The following is a 19,051-nucleotide window of genomic DNA, read 5'->3' on the forward strand; positions in this document are numbered from 1 at the left end:
TCTCATTGTGCAAGATCACTGGTCACTGTAGTTTTCTGACTGCAGCCTGTAGTGGCTTTTAAAGAAATATATTTAAATGGATGTCTTTGTGTGCAAAGTTAAGCTTTAACCCTTTTACTGTGTACCACATGAAAGTCAAAATGTTAGAACAGAGTCAAAACTACAGTAACAGCAGAAAACTTGTTTTAAGTTTGTTCTGCAGGTTCTGTTGTACTTTAAAGTGATCTGAGTGGCTGTAAAGCCTCCGATCACATCTTCATAATGTGGAAGGTGCTCTCTCCCATCTCCTGCTGTGCTTATTGGGCTTCCCACGACCACAGAAATTCCTGACAGAATGATTGATGTGGAGAAAAGAGGAAGATTGAGTCATCATTCTTTCTCTTGGTAATGTGATCCTGGAAGAGTTCAGCTCTTAGCACTGCTGGGTTCACAGCTGTCGGAATCTTGTGGCTGTGGCTCAAGGAAGAGAAAATTGAGGACCCTCTTCTTGGTCTGCTCAGAAACAATCCCTGTAGTGTTTGGTCCCTGTACTCACCTTGCATACGTACACGCAGATTGTTCAACATTTGTTGGGTATCGCCATGTGTTCCAAAGTGAAAGGAATAATACTAGAGTTGCTACAGTTAAGGTGACACTGAAAATATCCTCGTACTCCAATATAAATCATACACATCCACTATTTTATTGCCCTTCAATCTATTTTTATAAATGTATTTCTTATTGTGTTTTTTCTGAATTCTTGTAACATTCTCCTTGAGTTCCATAACCCCCCCCCCCCCCATTTTTTTGTAGCGCGGAGTGCACATTAATTGTGGTCATGTAGATTACTCTATGCACACTACAAATCCCATAGTCCATATGCCATGTCCGAAGTGAGCAAGAGAGGGTGGCTATAATCCCTCTAATAGGTAATCAGATTACAGCAGCCATTAATGAAATGTGGAGGAGGTTGAGAGCAAGTTAAGAATACAATACATACTTGAATAGAATACAATATTTTTTTTTTTTTAAACAGTTTAGTGTCACTTTAAATGCTTGTTTTTGTTTGTCTTTGCCTAGGGCTAGAGGAAAAAGGAATAATACCTCATTCTTCGCTCCAGGAGTGCAACCAGTCCCACTAAGCCTCCCTTCTAAGGCCCCTTGAACACTGGGTGTTCAAGTTTTAACCCTGGTGCATGGGGCTCTGACATTTAGGTGCGGGCAGAGGGCACAGGTGCAACGGCAGTCTTTCAATTTCTGACAGCTGCTGCAGCTTGACAGTGCATCTACTAGAACTTTATATTTAGGACAGTATGCGCCCTGGGACAAATGATCTGAATACAGACTATCACCACTTTAAATTGATGATCTGTAGAGATTATTAAAGCATTATCTATGGAAAATGTTGAGGTATCGCCACATTTAACCATTTTGTGGACAATTTGAGTCTATTTTAGGTATGACATTTCTGGTATCTATTCACATGAAGCAGTCTCGACTTTTATGTTAAAAAAAAAAACGAAGATTGCATTGTTTTTGTGTGCTAAAATTATGTAAATGTATTTTTTTTTCTGAAAATAGTGCTTTGATAAACAGTTGCCTAAATATCATGCAACAAAAAAGTTGAAAATACAGCTTTATTCTACAGGACCACCACCGTTAGAATGTGGCTTTTTTTTTTTTTTTTTTTTTTTTTTGTGGGGGGGGGGGGGTTACATAATCTTTAATCAAAATATTCTTCTCAACTGTGTGTGTGGGAAAAATTAAAATATTGCTCCAGTATTGAAAGGGTTAAAGTGGTTATAATCCCGCTCATAAACCCAGTGAAGTGAATAGCCTCAGATGATACACAAAAATTAAACAAATTATCCTACATACCTGTAAGTGATACTTATTTGTCTGCATCCCTATCTTCCCTATACCCCTTCAAAAGGGCAGGTTTGTGTCAAAATGCTTCTTCATTTGTCAGGAGCAGAGATGAAGGGGCGGAGAGGCCGTAGTTACAGTTTGTGGGAGCTGATTGGAGGAAATGCACAAACTCCCTTCCACACAGCAGAAGAACTGTGCTGTGAATAGACCAGAAGTGTGCTGAGCTCCCTTCCTGACACATTTTTATCTCATGTGTCAGGAAAACTTCTCAGAAGTGACTCATACTGATAAGAGGAAAGAAGCACCAGAGAGAAATAACACTTAAAGCTTTGGAGAGAGATGATAAGTAAACACTGCAGATTTATGTGCTTTGCTCAGATTTCATGACTGAGGTTTACACCACTTCAACCACTTGCCTACTGGTCACTTTTACTCCCTTCCTGACCAGGCCAATTTTCAGTGCTGTCGTGCTTTGAATGACAATTGCGCAGTCATGCAATGCTGTACCCAAGCATCATTTTTATCATTTTCTTCCCCACAAATATAGCTTTCTTTTAGTGGTATTTATTCACCACTGTTTTTTTTTTTACTAAATAAAAAAAAGACTAAAAATTTAAAAATAAATAAAAAATGTTTGCAAACAGGTAATTTTTCTCCTTCACTGATGTGCGCTGATGAGGCTGCACTGATAGGTGGCATGTTGGGCTCTAATAGGTAGCTCTGAGAGGTGGCACTGATAGGCAGCACTGATAGGTAATGATGATGATGACGCACTGATGGGCACTGATATGTGGCACTGGCGGGTACTAATATGTGTCACTGGTGGGCACTGATTGGCAGCACTGGTAGGCACTGATTAGCAGCACTGGTAGGTACTGTTGGGACCGATGTCCCTGTAATAGAAGCCGGTTATTGGCCTACTTCTTTTCTCCTTCCGATAACCAGCTTATGTTTACCACGTGATCAGCTGTGAGCCAATGACAGCTGATCACGGAAGTAAAGGGCCGCTATGATTGGCCCTTTACCCCAATCTGTGATCAGTTGAGTCAGAAGGACTCGACGATTACAGAGTGCATGGGGGGGGCGCGGGCAGCGCAATTACGGGAGGATGTCCATGTACGCCCTCCTGGCGCTGTAGCCATCTTTTGGCTATAGCACGGTCGGAAAGTTATTAAAGGATGAAGTACTATCTAAAGTTGTCACATGCATTTTCTAGAATGGGGGTCTTGCCTTACTCTTGCCTTGCAGCTCTGGGGTCCTAGGTTTAAATACCAAAAATTTCAAATGCATGGAGTTCCTATATTTCCCATCATGCAAACGAATAGACGCTGTTATAGTGTATTTTCTTCCTATCAGATTTCTCTAGTGTGCTTATAATTGTGGAAGGTACATTGGTCTATGGGCTCTTAATGAGGAAACCAACTAATTTGAATAGAAGTTGACTCTTTATAAAGCACTATGTATGTAGTAGGTTATTATACTGCGAAAATAAGAACTTCCATAAGAAAATAGTCATAAGACACAGCTTTCACCCAGGATATACACATTTTTTCCAATTGAATCCAGTTACTAATCTTTCAAAACCCTTATTACTATCTGTATTGTGCAGCTATACTGAACGTAAAATGATTAGAAAAAATCCATCTTACAACAGTGCTTATATTGCAGCATTCCATTAAAATAAGCTTCCATCTCCAACTGATCTGAACAATGCATGTGGCATGTTACATTGGGACCTTACTTGGCTTCTGTTCTCCCAGTGTTCCATGGGCTGATTCATAAGACATATACTGTACTGTATACTTTTTTTTTTTTACCGGGGTATTGTACAGTATGTACTCAATACATATGTTCATAAAAACATTCCACAACAAGTATTTAAGGTACAATAAACAGCATACAGATACAGGAAATATTCTGTTGTTGAAGGAAAATTAAGTTGAGATTGGTAGATTCTAGGAGCAACTCTTAAGGTCGGATGACCACAGTGAATGTTGCCCTATAGTCATTGGCTTATTTATCTTGTGATTTTAGTGTGTTTGCTAGAATCTAAATGTGAGAGAAGTCCTAAACCTACGTGGTGCAGGTTGACAACCTGTAGTGGGAGATAGCACTACTTCACACATCATTTGCAGATGTTGTTTTAATTGAATGGAGGATACATTTTGTGAGATGGGAACTGTTGGACATCCGCTGTTGTTAGATGTTAAGCTCTATTCACTTCACCATGACTGTTGCAGCACACATCTAGTTGCCCTATTGGTTAAGCTAGATTGACTTGTGTCTTTGTTGAGCCTAACTATGTAATATCATGTATCCAAAGAAAGCATGGTTAAAAATACAGACTTGCATACAAAAAACAGCTATAAAGTTTCAGGTAGGGTGTGTAAAACCTCAGTTCTCCTGGTAGCCAAAACCGGATCTAGAATTATCCAGGTCATGCTACACAGGGAATTGTCCATCAAAAATACTTGGCCACTTAGTACCCTTGGTTATGTACTTCCTTCTTCCAGGTTTTGACACAGACATTTTAAGCTTTCAAACAGGGAAGGACTGGGGCAGGGGGGGAATTGCCCCCTGGGCCGCTCTGATGCCCCATTAAAGGACTGCACTGCTTCTGCCACAGACATGCCCAAAGGATTCCTGGTGAAGAGAAGTAAAAAGTCCCCCCCCCCCCACCAGCATGGATGGTGTAAACCAGCCTTTCTCAACCTTTTCAACGTGAAGGAACCTTTGAAATAATTTTCAGGTCTCAGGGAACCCCTGCTAAAAATGACTAGATTTACAACTCATGATATATGTGTGATGGTCAGTGGGATGAATGCTCCTTACACTTGTGGACATTGGGAATGATTACCTTCTTCCAGATAGCTAAACAGATCAATGGTGTCAGGGGAACTTATCGGAGAGGCAGAAATTGCTCATTGCTCAAGGAACCCCTAGCAACCTCTGGAGGAACCCTGGTTGAGAACCACTGGTGTAAACTATGTCTGAGCATAGGCTGGTTCCATGCCCCACTGGAAACTCTTCTGCCTCAGCCAGCCCCAACCTCGCTGTCCCAGCTTCCTCCAACCTCCCCCTGCTGGCCAGGTCGGGAACCCGGATTCAGTCGGTAAGTAGAGAGTATCTGGAGCAGCTTGGAATGGGGGTCAGGAGGAGGACGGGAATAGGGAGGGTGGGAGGGGGCCGAGTTGCTGCACCATGGAACTCTGGTTTGTACTTGCCCTCTGGGTCAAAAGTTGCCAGTCTGCCCCTGCCTAAAGATAGCCATGTGGTTACAGCTCCCCTCCCCTACTCCCTCTTTTCCTCATCTTTTCACTCCTCTTGCTCTGGTTGTGTCTTCTCTTTCATTCCCTATGTTTTAATGCAAATTCCCATGGACTTGTAAAGTCGACTGACCACATCAGTTATGTTCTTACATTTTGGTACATCCAATATTGCAGTGATGTTGTGTACTCTTAGGTTTTTGTTGTACAACTCCCAGCTAGGATACATCTTTTCTCTGGTAATATGTTGTACACTTGTACATCACTTTGTGCATGTATTCTTACCACATAGAAACACTAAAAAACTATTGAACCTGAAAAAAAAAAAAAAAAACAGTTCTATGAGTCAAGCGATATAGCAAATGTTTAATTTCATGCCATACAATATGTCCTTTAGGCTATACTAAAAATAGTTAATTATTTTCAGTTAAGGTGACCACAGTGTTATCAGTAGCTACAATACCAATTACAAGTGTTATTACAGTGCAAAAAAATTACCTTTTTAATCAGTAAGAATGATCATATGCAAAGGGTGAAAACCTATGGCAGCCAGTAAGATTTTAAATTACTGTAGTCATAACAGATAAATATGATTCTAGTTGGGTGAAAAGGATACTGTTACAACTTTTAAATTAAACTATCATACTTAAAAAAAAATAAAATAAAATAAAAAAATAATAGGAAAAAACAACAATCTTCATTATTAAAAAAAAAAAAAAAAGTGCCCATGACTGGGAGAAAATTAGACACTTGTCTGTAGCTTATTGCTTTATGTTAGCATCTATTTTAGGTAAAGAACTGACAAGCCTAAAAAAAAAAAAGGTAAATTAACTTTCATATACCCATAAAAAAATATATATATATATATATATCAGGAATATATCAGGGGGGTTTACCCCGATATGTAAATTAACTTTCATATACCCATAAAAATATATATATATATATATATATATATATATATATATATATATATATATATCAGGAAGGGGGTTTACCCCGATATGTAAATTAACTTTAATAAATATATATAAATCAGTTTTTCTAAAACTGTCTAAAGCAGAAGGCTTTGTAAAAAAAAAAAAGAAAGAAAAAACACAAGAGATCAGATCACAAGAGGTATGAATGAAAGTTTTCTACAAGGAAATTTGACGTGGGTGATCTAATGGCATTGTTATTGGGATCCTAATATGTGTACTATACTTGGTACTGTGGTGATATTAGTTGTAAAATGCTAACATACAATGTATTTAGCCCAATACATTATAGACAGCTGAAATGCTTTATGATGTGCACATGTTTATAGTAGTTTGAATCATCCCCTTTTGGACATTGAAAATATTCAGTGAACACCAGCCTGGTTACGTTCCTGTATCTTCTCTGTTTCCTCTTCTAACTACTTATTTTACTTCCTCTTTTATCCTGCCTACTCTCATAATTGTTCAGTGGAGCAAGGTGTAACTGGACCTCTTGACTAATGCTCGCTGTGTATTTTTAGTCTTGTTTTCAAGTTGTCATATCGCCATACCCATCTGATTTTGTGATCACAATACAAAGTGAAGGTAGCAGTTTGCACAAAAGAATAAAAATGCAAATTTCTTTGTATAGGATCTTTTTACAGACATTTTTTTCTTACCTAGAGGAAAATTGTAAATATCATGGTACACTATTGCCCTCTTGTGGTGCAAGATCATTTACAATACAAATTTGCATGAATAACATCAAAAATAGTTTATGTGGCATAACGGTTCATAATGAGATTGTTACTAAAAAAAAAAAATTAAAAACTACACTGTAATAAACCTCCATGTTGGAACCCAGTTCTTTGTTTCTTAATAGGCCATTCATTTCTCTATTACTAAAGTGTCACAAGTTTGGATAGAGTAGGGAAATGTGAAAACCCCTGTTTTTGTTTTGTTTATTTTTTTCTTATCTGTGTCTCAATGGGCAGATTTCCTTTCACTTCCTCGCATGTAGATGTAACAGGAAATGAGAGAAAATATCTTCAAAGTGGGGGAAATGCACCCTATATATTGCACACCAAAGAAACATGCCACTTATGCTTTATTACCTAGACATAAGAAGAACATTTGACTCCCTGTTTTGGGGCTGCTTATTTTTTATGTTTTCGAATATTGAGGTTTTGGTCCTGAATTCCCCCATTGGTTTAGAGTCCTGTACTCATTGCTTTCAGCCCTTGTTCACTATTCTGTATTCTGAACGGACCCATGTCCCATAGCTAGGGGTACAAGACAGGAGGCTGCTCTGCCATATTTTGTTCATCTGGCCATAGAACCCTTTGCCCAAACAATACATCTTCACCAGGATAGTAGTGCTTGGCTACCACCTCAAATAGTATCTATTGGTGGATGATGCATTTCTGTTACACGCTAATTTCTCTCCCAGTTCTCATGCCTTTAGTCTTGCAATTTGATGTTCTTTCAAGCTTATAAGTCATTGCAAAGAAATCAAAAGCCATAAACGTATCTCTGCCCATTAAATTCCCAGAATCTCTCCAATAGGGATCGACCGATATCGTTTTTGTGTTACCGATATTTTGGTCATCGTGTATCGCTATCGGTCGATATTTTCATACATTTAAAAAACATTTTTTTATTTTTTTACTTGACAGGTACTCTTGTGGAGGGATCTGGGGGTCTAAAAGACCCCAAGCCCCTCCTGTTCACTTAAAAGCAATCAAAACGCCAGTATCCGGAAGTGATGTCATGACATCACTTCTGGGTTTTTGCATGGAGACTCAATCAGAGCCGAATGCGGGTTTGATCGGGTCTTCGGCGACTGTGCAGGCTGGTTGCCTGGGTCGGTGGGACGGGAGACCCTGGCGAGCCGCGGAAGGCGGCGGGAGGGGGGAGACGTCCCGTCCCGCTCCTTGTAATGACAGCCGAGCGGCTTCTCAGCCACATCGGTTGTCATTACAAGACAGCCGACCGCTGGCTATGGACACCGGTACCGGGGTGATGCCTCTAGCTGCAGGCATCACTCTGGTACAAGAAGTATCGGTAATATCAGCCACCTTGGTGGCCGATTCCTATATATCGGGGAAAGTTCATATCGGCTTTGCCAATAATCGGACGATCCCTACTCTCCAACATTCATTCAACTTCACTTGGACACAATACACATTATGTTAACTGGGCATAAATATGACGTGCTTTTATGAATCCTTATATGAAGCCAATTATCCACAGTTGTTCTCCTACCTCCTACCTCTATTCTTTACTATCCTCCTGGGAAAAAACACAAGATTTCTTGTTGAGGAGAATCACAGCAGTAAAAACTTAATTATTGCTCAATTATATTTATTATTAGGTTCTTATTACCAGAATTACCTACTCTACTCCACACCCTTCAAAAGACATTCTACAGTTTGCATAGAAAGGGGCTTCACACAGTATAGCTAAGGAAATTTTATATAGAACAAAACAGCAGCGTAGCAGAGGACTCCCAATATTTTAGACCATCAATGGAACCTCCTTGTGGGTCTCCATGGAAGCTGTCCTAGTCCATCCATGTTTTCCATCAGCAAGCACTGCTGGCTATATCAACATTTTGGCACTTCAATCACCTTCCCAGTTACCAGACACACTCTGCAATTGTGGGGCAGTCTAAAAAATGTCCAAAAACGAATCTAATCTGAGCAGGCACTCCTCTCATGTCAATAGCTGTCAATGTCAGTTTAGGTATTCAAATGTTTCTGCCAGGCTACACAAACCCACAGGGTTAAAACCTGGCTTCGGGAAAAGTAATAATTAAACACTTTCTGACTGATTCCAAGGAGATAACCCTCCAATACACTTCGGATATCTTATCATTTAAGGCCGAAGGGCAGTCTTCCAAATATCTCCAAATCAAACATTTCCTTCCTTAGCTGACCCTTGTAACAGATGACTTCTCTTCCAAAAGTTATTTGAGGACCACCTTTCTCAAAATCATACAGGGTCCAGTGGATTTTTTGTTCACATACATCTATTTGCCATATAAAAATTCCTCCCTTCCTATACAAAGCTGTGGGAAAGAGACCTTAAATAAATCCTTTACAGCAGAAAATTGGAATCAATTGATCTCAAATGGAAAAGGATTGGCAAATGGCTATGAACGTGACTTTATTGGGCAAATACATTTATCAGATGTCTTCTATAAATAAGACAAGACAAATCTTGCAATAATGACTCGTCCATTTGTTGATTTATACAAAATATTCAGAGTGCACGTCATCGGCGTATGCACTCTGAAGGTCCAACATACCTTGCGTGGGAGTGACATTATCACGCCCCTGGCCACTCATGTAGCCAAAAGCCACGAACCTGTGCGGAAAACCGAGTGAAGATAAAAGCCCTCTCAGCCGTCACAGCACTATGCTGAAGGGCTTCATTTTAAGGTAAGTCTCCCATAATGTGCTAGTATACGATGCAGGGGAATTTTTTTTTCTTTAACTGTGGTTTACTACCACTTTAATGTGTAGTCCTTCAGCAGAAGGATAACAGGCCACATAAGCGAAAGAAGAACTTATGATATTACCATAATATAAATGTTATCTTTACTCACTGTTGTCATTGGGAGTGGAAGGACCAGAAGGATTTGCCCCCCTTAATGACCAGGCCATTTTTTGCGTCTCGGCACTGCGCTACGTTAACGAACAATTGCGTGGTCGTGCAACGCTGTACCCAAATAACATTGATGTCCTTTTTTTCCCAGAAATAGAGATTTCTTTTGGTGGTATTTGATCACCTCTGAGATTTTTATTTTTTGCACTATAAACAAAAAAAAGAGCGTCAATTCTGAAAAGAAAAAACAAACAATATTTTTCACATTCCTATATATATCATTTCCAAAAAAAATATGTAAAAATCAAATTTTTTTTTACATTTTAGGCCAATTTGTTTTCTGCTACATATTTTTGGTAAAAAAAAATTAGCGTATTTTGATTGGTTTGCACAAAAGTTATCGCGTCTACAAACTACGGGAAAGATTTATGTCATTTTTTTTTACTACTAATGGCGGCATTTTGCGATTTTTAGCGGGACTGGGACATTGCGGCAGACAGATCGGACCCCTAACTGACATTTTTGACACTTTTGGGGGGTCCAGTGACATTACTACAGTAATCAGTGCTAAATAATATGCACTGTTACTGTAATAATGACACTGGCAGGGAAGGGGTTAACACTGTGGGTGATCAAGGGGTTAAATGTGAGCCTAGGGGAGATATTTTAACTGTAAGGCGGTTGGGCTTGTGAAATGATCACAGAGACCTGTGATCTTATATAGAAGGATCACAGGCACTCTGTGATCATTCCAGAGAGAAGAACGGTCAGCTGTGTTTACAACAGCCGACCTTTCTTCTCTCTCAGCGGGGAATGATGAGGCGGCAATCAGAGCTTCCTGCCCCGTGCATCGGAGTCCCCGCTGCCAAGTGGGGGCGGGCGTGCGCCGGCGGCGACACGCGCTCGCCCCCTAGCTGCAGGCACGCGACCGACGTATACCTACGTCGGTTTGCGCAGGAGGGGCTGCCTGCCGCAGTATAAATGCGGCGGGTGGTCCTTAACCGGTTAAGAGACATTCTTAACATTCTGAAGTGATAAAGAGGGACACAGTTTGTAGGCAAAATACACATTCCTAACAGAGCTTGGGTTACATGAACCATAATTTAATATGCAAAAAATGATTGGCTGAACCACACAAGTGTTTTTTATTTATTATTTTATCTCTGTCTTTCCTTTATATTGGCTTTTCAAAATAACAAATGCAGTAGTAAAATAAAAATTATTTAAAAAAAAAAAAATGTGTGCAGTAATAACACATTTGGTAGTAAAACAGTATATTTTGTATAGAGCTATATATACATCAGACCAAAAATTGGGACAACTGAGGATGCTAAAAGGAAAAGAGGGATCTGGTCCTTCCAAATGAGGGTCAGTTGGGAGCTATAGTGTAAGTAGTAATTTCTAGATCATATCGTTTCATATTACTTGCACACCACAGCTGTATGAAGACATCTGACTTTTTGTTGTGATGAGTAGCAGCCTACTTCTAGAATATAATTTATTGGTTAGTATGGATTTTTGACCTGATCCTACCTTCGCTAGTGTCCCCTGATATAAAATGCTTCTATTGTTTATGATACATGGAGCTTGAAACACTATTACAAAGTTGCTTGATGGCATTTTACTTTTATTAACCGTTCTATTCGCACCTCGCAAAAGAGTGAACTATGCTGCCATCTTGTGGTTGATAGTCAGTGCAACATTGCACTAATACCTTTTCAAACTTGTCCTTTTTAAACAATAGATTTTTTTTAAGAAACATTTTTTTATTGAGTTTTACAACAAAAACACAGGCAGACATGAGTCACAGTTCAGTACAAAAGTCTGAAACACCATAAGGAATACAAGGTCACAAAAGAAGGCACTGAGGTGCTGTAGTGTATTGCAATTAATCACTGCAAAAACGTTAAGGACAACCAACCCACTCATTGGGCTGATGGCCCTTTTACATAGCAGTACACATGTATGGAAGTAGGGTGCGGGATGTGGGTGTCCCTTGTAAACAAAAGATTTATTGTTATGAGTGCAGCTGCACAACATTTTATTTATCGGCTTTTATACACTTTTATTTTATACACAGCAAAATCAGCTTGCCCAATTTTTGTGATGGAACATTATGTAGCTTAAACATATTTTAAAAAAAGGACACACACTTGCCACTTCTCTTCCAGACTATATTACAGTTATGAAGAATCAGATATACCATCAATTGCACAATTTAATTCTAGGTTGTACAAGGGTTAACATGAATTATTGTGGTAACATAAGTAACACGCAAATCAATTAGACAGTCCTGTTAAAAATATGGCATGGCAAACAAATGAAGTCCAATTTTTGGTGTTATGGTAAACAGTTACACATTTGCCCAGTAATGCTTCTTTTGCAAATTTCAAACTTGCCCTCCCTTCTTGGTGGCCCCTTTGGCATTTTTGTGACCTTCTACATTGGAACAGTAATTAAAGAGATCTGGTCACAATTGGTCGTATTGAAGAATCAGAATGTGTAACCTTTAACTGCTATAATTCTACAGACTTAACTATGAATTATTTTGCACTATAATTAGTAGTAATTATTAGTTGTTGCTCTTGTCAACTGCCCTAACTCCTGCTGGTAACACATTGCAGTTCCAGTCTAACCACAATGTTAACAAACATAAGGTTCTGTACTTGTTATATATTAGAAGCATAAGGGTAGGCAGTTGGCAGAGAAGCAACCGTTAGACTGCCGTTAACATGTAACTCCCAGGGGCATAGAGCTAAAGGACAAGAGTTTAGCAAAATAAGACAGCTAATAAACAGGGGCGGCACAGTGGTGTAGTGGTTAGCACATTCACCTAGCAACAGGAGGGTCGCTGGTTCGAATCCCAACCATGACACTACCTGCCTGGAGTTTGCATGTTCTCCCTGTGCCTGCGTGGGTTTCCTCCAGGCACTCCGGTTTCCTCCCACACTCCAAAGACATGCTGGTAGGTTAATTGGATCCTGTATAAAAAAAATTGGCCCTACTGTGTATGTATGTGAGTTAGGGACCTTAGATTGTAAGCTCCTTGAGGGCAGGGACTGATGTGAATGTGCAATGTATATGTAAAGCGCTGCGTAAATTGACAGCGCTATATAAGTACCTGAAATAAAAATAAAATAATAAAATATAAATGTCTGGAGAGGTTCCCATTTATCTAGGTCATGGTATAGCTAGTAATAGTAATTTTGAAGATGTTTCGCCACTCATGTAAGTGGCTTACTCAGTTTGCATGAGTAGGATATACAAATTACATAGCAGGGACATTTTTAGGAGGGTAATAAGGTGCACATTTTGGACATGGAGCCCCACTAGCTTGCAAACACAAAGAGGGGGGAAGGGCGGGACTTTGAATGAGACGTCCGGTGGGATTTGCCATGCGTCTCCATCCCTAAATTCAATTCAAAATAGAAAAGGTTCGGGACTTTATATGAGAGACATGACATGACAGGGTTGATATATTGAAAAATCACATTTATTATTACATGCAACAAAGGAATACAAAAGGTGTGTACTACAAACATACAAAATGGATGGTGTAAATAGGATAATAAAATCAGGCAATACATCCCCAACCAGATTCCAAAAAACCAACATAGCAAATGGGACAATAATGGTATAAATGGATATGAGTATAAATAGATATCATGACATTCAATGACTGACGCGTTTCGTGGGCTTCGCCACTTCTTCAGAGTCGATGCATGATCCATGTCTAAAAAAATAAATAGATATAGGCGTATATAGACATTGCACAAAATGATGATGGGTAAATGGAAAATGGAGAGGGGAAGGGGGGGGGGAAGGGGGAACAAGTCCCCACATTCCCAGAACTTACATAATAGCTGAGGCAGTAACCATTGCTGGAGGTGGGGGCCTGGACCCAAAAACGCCTCCCACGGGAGCTGAGGGCGCATGAGGCGCGGCGGGCAGGGCGAAGGATGTCACACACCAAAGGAATGTGAGAAAAGGTGATATAAATAATGCTGAGTAGCCACATAGAAATATCTATAAATGGTAAGTAAAAAAATTTTTGGATATTAGAGTATAATAATATGGTATAGAGTATAACAAATATACATCATGCTACTTGCATAGTAAAGAGGTGAAAAGGATAAAATGAGGGATGAAGAAACCAGCATTTAGAAGTGAATTGTGAATAGGGAATGAAACATTGACCCCAAGGCTGAGAAGGAAAAATGCAGGTGAAGTAGTGAAGTGAACAAGACATGAATATGATAAAAAGTGAATAGATGAGGTCAGGTGTGACCAATGACCATGGTGCCTCGGCGGACCTTGGCGAATCTGGAGCACACTCGCATTTCCATCGGGTATTCACTTTTGGGCTATATGCAATTCTTACATCACTTCTTCATTTTGCACATTTCTTTTCCCCTTCAGCTAACACTGCGGTGGTTACCCTTGAGGCACCATGGTCATTGGTCACACCTGACCTCATCTATTCACTTTTTATCATATTCATGTCTTGTTCACTTCACTACTTCACCTGCATTTTTCCTTCTCAGCCTTGGGGTCAATGTTTCATTCCCTATTCACAATTCACTTCTAAATGCTGGTTTCTTCATCCCTCATTTTATCCTTTTCACCTCTTTACTATGCAAGTAGCATGATGTATATTTGTTATACTCTATACCATATTATTATACTCTAATATCCAAAAATTTTTTTACTTACCATTTATAGATATTTCTATGTGGCTACTCAGCATTATTTATATCACCTTTTCTCACGTTCCTTTGGTGTGTGACATCCTTCGCCCTGCCCGCCGCGCCTCATGCGCCCTCAGCTCCCGTGGGAGGCGTTTTTGGGTCCAGGCCCCCACCTCCAGCAATGGTTATTGCCTCAGCTATTATGTAAGTTCTGGGAATGTGGGGACTTGTTCCCCCTTCCCCCCCCCCCTTCCCCTCTCCATTTTCCATTTACCCATCATCATTTTGTGCAATGTCTATATACGCCTATATCTATTTATTTTTTTAGACATGGATCATGCATCGACTCTGAAGAAGTGGCGAAGCCCACGAAACGCGTCAGTCATTGAATGTCATGATATCTATTTATACTCATATCCATTTATACCATTATTGTCCCATTTGCTATGTTGGTTTTTTGGAATCTGGTTGGGGATGTATTGCCTGATTTTATTATCCTATTTACACCATCCATTTTGTATGTTTGTAGTACACACCTTTTGTATTCCTTTGTTGCATGTAATAATAAATGTGATTTTTCAATATATCAACCCTGTCATGTCATGTCTCTCATATAAAGTCCCGAACCTTTTCTATTTTTCACTAGCTTGCAAAAGGCATTTGAGATGCCATCTACATCAAACTGCAACAGCCATTGCTAAACAGGGGTTGGGACCTGCAACGCCATCTCTCACTCACATATACTGCTGTTTTTACCATCTTTATCTCAGGAGTTTATCAATCTGTCCTAGACTTCATGGCACCATAGTGTTTGGTTTAACCAGTTAACGACTGCCCAGGTGGCCCTCCTGCGCGAACCGATGTAGCTCGGTTGCGTGCCTGCAGCTAGGGGGCGAGCGCTCCCGCCCCCACTCGGGACTCCGATGCATGGGGCAGGTGGCTCCGATTGCCGCCCGGCCACCCACGCTCGCTCCACGCTGAGAGAAAAGGACGGGTCAGCTATTGTAAACACAGCTGACCGTTCTCTCTGGAATGATCACAGAGCGCCTGTGATCCTTCTATATAGGATCACAGGTCTCTGTGATAATTTGCAAAGCCCAACCCCCATACAGTTAGAAACACTCCCCTAGGCTTACATTTAACCTCTTGATCACCCACTGTGTTAACCCCTTACCTGCTAGTGTTGTTATTACAGTAACAGTGCATATTTTTAGCAGTGATTACTGTAGTAATGTCACTGGTCCCCCCAAAAGTGTCAAAAGATGTCAGTTAGGGGTCCGATCTGTCCACCGCAATGTCGCAGTCCCGCTAAAAATTGCAGATCGCCGCCATTACTAGTAAAAAAAAAAAAACAATAAAAAGGAAATTAATCTTTCCTGTAGTTAATAGACGCGATAACTTTTGCACAAACCAATCAAAATACGCTTATTGCAATTTTTCTTTTACCAAAAACATGTAGCAGAAAATAAATTGGCCTGAATGTTAAAAAATTTTGATTTTAATTTTTTTTTTTTTTTTTTTTTTGAGGGATGTTTTATAGCAGAATGTGAAAAATATTGTCGCTCTTTTTTTGTTTATAGCACAAAAAATAAAAAGTGTAGAGGTGATCTAATACCACCAAAAGAAAGCTCTGTTTGTGGGGAAAAAAAGGACATCAATTTTATTTAGGTACAGCGCTGCACGACCGTGCAATTGTCCGTTAAAATAACGCAGTGCCGAATCGCAAAATATGGCCTGGTCATTAAGGGGGCAAATACTTCCGGTCCAGAAGAAATTCTATATATTATAGTGATTTCATTAACTTTCACACCTCTCCTGCATTTTCTTGGACAATCAGCTTCGGCCTTGACAAACTGCATAACGTCATTGTGATTGCATTAGGATGATTCAATGACCATTGTGTGTGCTGATATTCCCAACGTTAATTTTACTCAAAGAAACTGCTTGAGCGAGTAGTGAATGGTCTTCAGCATCACAGAACAAGTCAAGTTAAATATGACTAGCAAATATAAACTTGCATAAACCCAATTGTGAGAACTGTTAAACCTTTGATTCTGCAGAATGCACCAAATGGATCTGGGTTTACCTGTCCCATGTGGGGGATGTTATTTCAGAATCTTGAACGTTGAATTGCTACAACTTTGACCCCCACTGTGAAAGAAAAATAACAAAATATATATGCCAACAATATTGTGAATAAATTAATAAATAAGTGAATAAATTAATTTATTCTTACAAAGCTTTTTTTCCTATACATTATACCAGAGAGAGAAAAGGGGCTCACAGGGATCTGAATTTTCATAATATGGACAGTCAGGAGCTAAATTAATTCCCGGATGTATAGATCTAAGTTTACAAGAATAAAAGCTGACATTGTACAACAGTAGGTGTATTGTACTAGTAACGGAATTGTTGATATTCGTGTAAAAACTAAATTAACACATTGTTTGTGATCTATTCTACATAATACACTTAGAGATATGCAATATTTGCTAAGCTTCATTCAATAAAGTGTCTGCAATAGAAACTGTTTTGATCCTTCATATTCCATATGTAAACCTACATGGGAAAATGGCACTGATCAGATGAAAATCTGATCACAATTCATTTGTATTTTCTTGCTTTCTGCATAATCTACATTAATAAATAAAGTCCAGTATGAGTAATCATTTTGATATTCAATTAATCCAATTAAAGATTGAAGTAAACTGCATGTTATCAGCATGAGGTCAAACACTGAAGGTGGCAAAATCCAGGCACCTTGTAGTGCCAATTAGTAATTGTGCTTGTTTTCAAATGTATTATTTTGGCCTTAGAGAGAATCCCGCATCCTGAGTCCAGGTTTCAAAGAAGGTTAAGTTGTAGTATCCTTTAGTACAAGAAATAATATGGGGAGCTTTGGACGCCGATACCTAGCTGCAGACATCACTCCGGTACAAGCACTTTCCGAAATATCGGCAATATCAGTAACCTCAGGGGCTGATTCCGATATATCGGGGAAAGTGTATATCAGCCCTCGATCTATCGGCTTCGCTGATAATCGGTCGATCCCTAATTTAAAGCCCCATTTATTTGTATAACTTTAATTATTACATTAAGATTTTTATATATTTACTACTTTAGGAGGTTCCTAAGCTCCGCTGGAAGCTCCAGATATACAGCGGGAAGCTGCACTTTCAGATCTCCACTGCATCAGAACAATAACTAGTAATGATGTGTGTGCTGTGTGAATGGCACAACAGACAGAGGGGGACTGAGACACAACACTGGGGCCGGTGTGATTTAATAGTCATTGATCCAATGCAGCATCTCCCCATTGTATTTACCAGGAGCTGTCTGCAGAGTAGGGCCTGGAGTTAGGCTTTAAGGCTTTGAGAAGATACTGAGAAATTGTGACATGGGTAAGCCAGTGTTTAATACCAACACATGTCAAAATGACATATTAAGTGTAGAATGAAAACGTAATCTATACTTTGGTATGCTTGCCATCATTTCTCATTGAATACAGCAATTCATTTTGTAAATGCAAAGCTGCACAAAGCAATTCATATTTTGGTAAATGCGTTGCAAAATTTCTTGCCTGTTGATCCTGCCAATAATAGCCTTCCTGGTTGCAGGATGAGCCTGCTAATCCACTGCTCCACATCTAATTGCAGTATTTTCAGCTTTTCGTACAAGCTCATTCAATTGGCTGATCAGCTGCTAATGCTTATGCATACCTGATAGGCAAATAAGCTGACGAATTACACACAGCTGACAAAGATGCTGCAAATTGTGAGGCAGTGACTTAGCATTATCAGCCAGCAACAGGAAGTGCTGTTACTGGCAGGATCTCCAGTTAAAAAACCTTGCAACAGATTAAAAAAAACACTTGACGAGGGCCCACAGTACATTTACGTCATTACTTTGACGTTTAAATACCATTGTTATGGCAGCAGCTAGCTGCCATAACCCCGGTATTTTGTTTGTACTACGTCAGATAAAAGTGGTCCTGGCAGTGGATTCACTACGGGATCACTTTTAGAGGTGGCGGCAAAGGTGCACCCCTTTCTGCCACTTCCCAGTCGTCTCCAGGCTTACTGGACCTGTCGGTTAGCCCGGAGCCGATCCAATTTGTCAGGTGCCTGGGTAGGAAGCCAAGTGAGGGCAAGATGGCCTCCACTCGGTTCTATGCCCTTGGAGGACCAGAGTGACCTCCGATGTAACTTCTGCCTTTTGGCCTTAAAGGGATGATTTTTTTTTTCTCTTAAAGGCAAAATTACTTTTTTTTTTTGCTTTTAAAGGTAAATTAGAGATCTGAGGTCTTTTTGACCCCAGATCCCTCAATAAAGAGGTCCTGTCATGCTTATTTATTTGACAAGGGATGTTTACATTCCTTGTAATAGGAATAAAAGTGATCAAAAAATAGGGACAGTGTAAAAATAAAAAGTAAAATAAGGAAAAAAAAAGTAAAGCGCCTGTCCCACGTGGTCACGCACAGAAGCACATGTGAGGTATGGCCGCGATTGTTAGAGTGAGAGCAATCATTCTAACCCTAGACCTCCTCTGGATCTCTAAATTTTTAAAGCATCACCTATGGAGATTTTTAACTACCGTCGTTTGTCGCCATTCCACGAGCATACGCAATTTTAAAGCATGAGAAGTTAAATATCTATGTACTTGGCATAACATCATCGTTCACGTT

The 19,051-nt window shown here is 39.7% G+C and overlaps 1 protein-coding gene across 4 annotated transcripts in view; it reads left to right on the forward strand.

Annotated features, from left to right (window-relative positions):
* Positions 1-19,051, forward strand: part of DENND1A (DENN domain containing 1A) — a 1,402,774-nt gene that overhangs the window by 1,349,516 nt on the left and 34,207 nt on the right. The window lies entirely within an intron of this gene.

Source organism: Pelophylax lessonae (genome assembly GCF_965119305.1).
Source record: "Pelophylax lessonae genome assembly, chromosome: 7".
Lineage (NCBI taxonomy): Eukaryota > Metazoa > Chordata > Amphibia > Anura > Ranidae > Pelophylax > Pelophylax lessonae.